The sequence below is a fragment of the Brassica napus genome, chromosome C1, assembly GCF_020379485.1.
Source record: "Brassica napus cultivar Da-Ae chromosome C1, Da-Ae, whole genome shotgun sequence".
Taxonomy (NCBI): Eukaryota; Viridiplantae; Streptophyta; class Magnoliopsida; order Brassicales; family Brassicaceae; genus Brassica; species Brassica napus.
Window position 1 is genome coordinate 44,054,406 of NC_063444.1, and position 6,854 is coordinate 44,061,259.

General features: G+C 34.1%; 1 long non-coding RNA gene across 6 annotated transcripts; it reads left to right on the top strand.

The window, feature by feature from the left end:
• The first annotated feature begins 3,317 nt into the window (after positions 1-3,317).
• LOC106430087 lies at positions 3,318-5,770 on the top strand. Of its 6 annotated transcripts, none has more exons than XR_007318646.1 (8): positions 3,318-3,636; positions 3,853-3,927; positions 4,056-4,380; positions 4,476-4,592; positions 4,671-4,827; positions 4,903-5,015; positions 5,086-5,270; positions 5,345-5,770. It is a non-coding gene; the product is annotated as an uncharacterized LOC106430087 (long non-coding RNA). The 6 variants fall into 6 exon arrangements; XR_007318647.1 differs by having other exon boundaries at positions 3,326-3,636; positions 4,052-4,380; positions 5,138-5,270; XR_007318648.1 differs by having other exon boundaries at positions 3,326-3,636; positions 5,086-5,235.
• Positions 5,771-6,854: the final 1,084 nt, after the last annotated feature.

Genomic DNA, 6,854 nt, shown 5'->3' on the forward strand with positions numbered 1-6,854 from the left:
AACAATATTCTGTATGTCAACCTACACATCTACCTATTAATAATACAATGGTTAGCCATTAGATGCAAACATCTAATGGTTATTACTTTATAAGAGAAATATTTTTATACATGCTTCACACTGCAGGATTAGCAAGTTGTAGTAAAAACAATTTCGTTTAATTATCTAATGAGAAGTATTAAACAAATCATTCATCACTCCCTTAAGACCAGATTAGATCCGTGAAATCAAACATAACCACCATAACACAACACCCAAAAAAAAACATCTGTCTTTCCACATCTCCACTCCGTTCTTCAAGTTTTATTTTCACACGCTCTATTGGATCTATGCGGTTCAGGGATCAACAAACAACATCAAATGTGTTCGAAGACTTTTGTTATGAACTGATCAAAGATCTTTCAGAAAATCTTTTCAGGGTGAAGAAGATCTCAAGATGGAGACTGATGTGGAGAAAGATAATGGGGATGAAGCACAAGAAGAAAGATTATGTTCTTGATCATGGTGTTCGATATGATCCTTTCACTTATTCGCGAAACTTCGAGAATGATGGAACCATTGCATATCATGACGATCCTGAAGTTTCTTCTCAGTATTTTTCAGCTTGATTTGTTTCTTGTTCTAAAGTTTTCAACCTAAGGTGTGTTTGAGTTTCTTCATTGTAATCAATTTTAGTTTCAAGTGTTATTATTTTTCTTCATCGTTTGTTCAGTTTCCGAAAAAAAATTTGGAAGTATTTTCATGTTTTTGTGTATTAATTGAATTTTGTTTCCTAGGTTTACAAATGGCTTACAATCTTCAGGTTGATCCTGAAGATTATTCTAACTTTGACACGTCTTTAGTGTCTTTCCTCTTGAACTGCTTTACTTAATCTAGCGTTTCAGTTCCACTACTAACTAGTTTTGCATGGTTTTCTTAAACAGAACTGGAAGAGGTCTTAAAAAGATCCATATATGATTGGCTTAGATATGGAGATGTGGATGAGATCCTCGAATACTTTGTAAACCTAACCTACTCTATCAAGCATGTTGACCCATATGCAGTGCCGGCCCTGTGCTAAAGCACATGAAGCAGTGGTTTGAGGCACCAAGATCTATTAAATATTTGGGGCGCCAAGACAGAACAAGTGTTTTTGGTATGGGCCGTATGGCTGTCGTTAGCTTGCATATTTGTTCCACATGTGTTGTGTTCGAACCACACCTTTTAGATTCATTTTTTTCCTTCAAAAAAAGTATAAGATTTTGTATCTAAGATCTGATAGATTTCCCACGATCAATTTTGATTTACTTTTCTAACAGCTAATTTCCTTTTATCAAACATAATAGGTATCAAAACATAAAAATTACAAAATAAAATTTTAAATAAAAATCTAATTCTCTTTTGTTATTAGGACACTGACAACTTGACAATTCATTTTTTTCAGAATGCATTTTTTCCAGTTTTCTTAGCACACCTTTTAGATTCATTTTTTTCCGTCAAAAAAGTATAAGATTTTGTAACTAAGATCTGATAGATTCCCCACGATCAATTTTGATTTACTTTTCTAACAACTAATTTCCTTTTATCAAACATAATAGGTATCAAAACATAAAAATTACAAAATAAAATTTTAAATAAAAATCTAATTCTCTTTTGTTATTAGGACACTGACAACTTGACAATTCATTTTTTTCAGAATGCATTTTTTCCAGTTTTCTTAGCCAAATTTTGCTACGCCATTAGATTATCCTATGTGATTACTCTCTACAATTTTGACTCTCTTACGCATGTTTTCTATTTTGTCTTCTCTATTTTTATGTAAGTTTTATAAATTATTTAGAAACTTTGAAGTAGCATAAAATTTACTTAAATTATGGTTTCGGGTTTGTGTAAAAAAACTGTGGTTTTAGGTCTTTTAAGAATTTACTTTATTATAATTATTATGGGGCAGTATTTTGCATTTCGCTTTAGGCGCCATACAGACTCGGACCGGCACTGCCCATATGAACCATGTCTGTATCTCTATGGTACCCATAGTGAATTTGATTCACTGAACTCGGAGACAAAACAAGTTATGAAAACAAGGTACGAGAAACGAATCTACCAGCCTTTAAAGAGTAAGTAGTAATACATTAAATATCTTTTTCCATTTTTTTTTGGTTTTCCTCAATTGTTTTTCTTTATTTCTTAATACATTTGAAGATACTGTTTTGGTACACTATCGAGTGATTAGCTTCACATAAATTTCACCACAAGAAGATTCTCCGGGAGAAGATACTGAAAAGTCTGAAGCCTCTGTGGAAGATAACGCTACCGAGTCTACCGGTTCTAATAGTGAAAATATGAGGAAGATAATGCTATCGAGTGATTAACTTAACAATTGTTTTTATATGGACGTAGTTTGTTTTAAATACTCTATCAAACAATTATTTTCATATTGTCTCATTTTGATTATTATAATATATTACCATTGTGTTTTTTTTGTTTAACAGAAATACATTTTCATTGTCTTATGTGGTTGACCAATTTCTTCACATAGAATTTGAAATATGAGTAATGTATATTTGGTTTAAATGTTTTCATTTGACTTATTTTGTAGTATTTTTTTCTCTTCATGTGGTTTATAATTTATTTAATATTTGATTGGATACAATAACTTTAGATTTTCACTTTATATCATTCATTTCTTTACGATTTTTAAGAGTTTTCTTGATATTCACTTATTTTTAATGCTTGTATTTGAGCTATTTTAAATCTTAATTTTAATGAATTATTACTTCTTCAAATTATTACTTCTTCATTGTGGTTTCTTAAAATTTCTTTTATATTTCTCTTTGCTTGAGTTGATATCAGAAAAGAGAAATAATCAATGAGATACACTACTTTTAGCCAAATTTATAAGTCGTCCTTTCTAATATTCATTCTACATAATCACTAAGGAAAACAGCAATATTCTATATGCCATCTAACACATCTGCCTATTAATAATACCATGGTTAGCCATTAGATGCAAACATCTAATGATTTTTTTTAACACAGCAAACATCTAATGGTTATCACTTAATATTAGTACTTTGTAAGAGAAATAATTTATACTATATTAGTAATTTGTAAAATAAATCTATTGCTATAAAGTAAGGTTTCCTCACTCCTCTTTCCTCCACGTCGACTGCCACCTAGATAAGTCGTTTTTTCTACACGCGACACATGTCTGAAGCGCTGCGTTTCATTAAAGCTTACCGTGATGGGCTTTTCCTGTTTGATGCGTGTTGGGTTCTGAGAGTACAGCCCGCTTATCATCTCCCCCTAGATAAAACGACGTGTTTTCGTTTAGGGTTAAACCCAACGTTTTTCTTTGTCTTTCCAGAGCTCATACGACAATGGAGATTCTTCCTGAATCGTAATTCTAGGGTTCCTCCCCTTTTCGAAGAACCGACTCTGTTACCAACAATGGCGGTTTTGAAAAGAAGTGTGACTCGACGCTTTGTTAGTAATCTTCGCTTGGAGTATGTTCATGTCGTTTCAGTCTCGATCCTTCACCTCTGAAACTGTTACAAATCACATTGATTCAACTTCGTTGACCAATTAACTCTTCCTGCCCACTCCGACCAAAATCTCGCATTCAATGAATCTTATTCATCTTTCACCTATAAAAAAGTAAGCTCTCATCCATTGAGACTCATCTTCACAATTCCAATAGCTTTCAATATTTCATTCTCAGTATAATGGTTAAGCAGTTTGTTCTACTTGCTAACTTCAAGCCCGGCCGATGTTCTTGCTCAGATTTTGGGAAGGAAGCCACAAATATAGAAGCGTGGAAATATTTGCTTGATATATAGTTTCAAGTCGATTTGATTTTGATTTTTTTTGTAGGATGTTGGAAAAGCTAAGTAGGAGAGCTATTCAAGAGGACTGATCATACTCTCTATGTAGAAAAAACCATGAGAGGTATTGAATAAGTTATAGGTTTTTGACTATACTTCTACGTTTCTTCTTTTCCTTATGTTCTCATTAGATTTTTTAAAATGACAAACTTTGAAAAATGTATTCAGTTTCTTTTGCTCTTCATAAGCCAGGGTTCATCCAGAAGGAATGAAACAACGATCCAAGCTTCTTTGCTCCTTTGATTCTCACTTTCCAGAGATTTCTCACGATCATAAAAACAACTTTGCAACAGTAGATTCATTGGGCTCGAAGATTGCTCATGTTACTGCTGTCTGCCTTTACTCATTCACTTATTCTAATCTATTATTACTCTCTTGGTTAAATGTGACTACGTAATAGCTTCTTGAACACCCATTAATTTTTTTCTTTCAGGCCGCCGGTTCTTAAATGCCACGTCGGGGACACATATATCTTTTGAAAAAGAGACTAATGCAGGGGCGATTAATTTGTTTCTGAGTAAGTATTTTATGACTCTTAAGTTATTTCAACCACATTCAGTTTCTCATGCTCTTTATCCATAACACCCTCACACAATTATTCATCACTTAAAGATGGTCTGGAGAAACACTGGGAACAACCCAGATCCTTCATTGCTGAGAGGATATGCCAAGGTTGAAGCACTGAGCATATCTAAGCTGAATGAGTTCATCATCGCAGCCGAGCCTCAGGTTGTACAGAAATTTTTGTTTGTTCTACATTTTGATTGTCTAGATCATGAATGTGATTCTAACCATATTGCAATGTAGGAGATTGAATTTGTCCGCACAGGAAGGGTGACTGGAATCAAGATGGACAAAGCCTGGTGTTACGTTTCCTTCTCCAGGTGCGCAAGAAGCTCCAAAGAACTGACTCATCTTTTACTTGCGTGTCCTGCAACAACACAAGCGTTGTTGGAGTGCTCTGGTATATTGGATCATCTGTTCTTAGCGTTTTGAAAATTCTCACATAAAATATGGTTTTCATACAATTTGTTACAAGGTACCGGATGGAGATGAGCATTGCTGACAACACGGATGAGGGTCTATTTGTGGCTTTTGATGGAGAGATGAAGAAACTACATAACATGCGCCTATGAAGCTGGTCATTTAATGGTACGTAGCATCATCCAACCAGTTTCATATCTTATCACATATCTTTGCAACTAAAACGTTTAACTCATAGGCTGGAGAGGGAGTTAACCTAGAGGAGACTCAGCCACATCCTTTTATTGCAGGTATAGTTGGTACGACATACAGCTTCCAGGTCAGGGTAGACATGAACAACTTCACTGCCAACCATCAGACCTTCACTATCTCTCGCATGAACAAGCGTGTGACTGTCTGCCACTGACGGACTTTGTTGTCGACGTAAAATGCCACATTTAATTCATTCGGGTCCTTCCGTAGAATGCAGATAATGATATGTGTTTCTCTTTAATCAGGATGGTGACGATGATGACGGAGACGACTTGCCTGGGAACACCTCAGCCCTTCCTAATGTTGGCATCGAAGGTAACGAACATGTGGAAACCTCATCTGCAGGAACATCTTCCAGTGGTCCTGCCACCAAGAAGCCTCTCCTTTCAACAAGTGGTCAAGAAGGCACGGAAAGCTTAAGTGAACATGATGGAGTTTCTAGAGTCGGTTTTCCTCTTTCAATAATGCTTAGGCATCAATGTTGGTTTTTTAAATTTTGAATTCTCGAGTCAGATTTCCTTTTTGAATAATGCGTAGGCATCAACGTTTTTTTTTTTAATTTTCTCCTCATGTGGAGTTTCCTATGCTTTTTCTTAGCTATCGTGAAAATGGTCTTGAGTTGAAAGCATAACTCTGAGTTTAAAACCGAAGAATACAAATATATAAAACTCTGCGTTCGGTTGTAGATACATTTCACAATAAGCCAACTACGAGCAATAAAGCATAACTAAATAACCAATGCCTCAAGATTGAAACTACGCTTATTCGTTCTACAATTTATAAAGCCCTTCAAATACATATGTTGAGTTTAAGAACCCACCACAATACCCAAGTAATTACTACACAATCAGAAGACACATATCCACTCAACTTAGACGACGTGCTTATTAAAACTTCCACTTCTTAGATCCATGTAAAATATCTACCAAAAAAAAACGAGATGTAATGTTCCAGAGCTAAACGAAAAGACTGCTCCATTAAAAATAAATAAGCATTAAGCACCACTAACAATCTATAACTTAGCGCCAGGCAATAATGTCCATAAATGCTCACTCACCTAAACACATAACTAGCTAGGATCTAACCATTTTCATTACAATTTCCTCTAAGCACTCACTGTAAACATGTCTTCACAGCTAAAAGAACATGCTCATCAACAAGACATTGAAATAATTTTAAAGGGAAAATTGCCAAATATAACTCACAACTTGATTTCAAATGCAAAAGCTAACCCAAACTTGAATCAAATGCAAAAGTAACCTAAAAGACTATTGAAATTACAACCAGCCCTTTGTGAACAAACAAAAAACCAAATTTTTTTTACGTTTCTAACCCCCGTAAGTCGCCTGGTCTAGTTCTACTTAGAAATAATTTAAAAAATTTGTAAAAAATATTTTGATAAGTGAAAAATTGAAATCATGTAATTAACATATGTTTTAAGAGATATAAATTAAGATATAACAAAATTTAATTGTTTTCAACATAGATGAGTGAAAGTAGTGAGTCATGATATTCTTTGGTTTAGGTTTTGCCAACATATGTTGCAGTATTGTATGTGTTCTTAGGGTTAGATTTTGGAATGCATAAATGGTTTTTTGAAAACTTTAAAATTTACCTAAGTGTGTTTATTTCTGTGTATAGTAAACACTATTTAAGTATAACTACAGCTTTAAAACGTGGTTAGTTAGTTAATTTAGTCAATTTAGTTTAGGGGTTAAATTTAGGGTCTCGGACTAGTAAGTCGTCTGATGTACA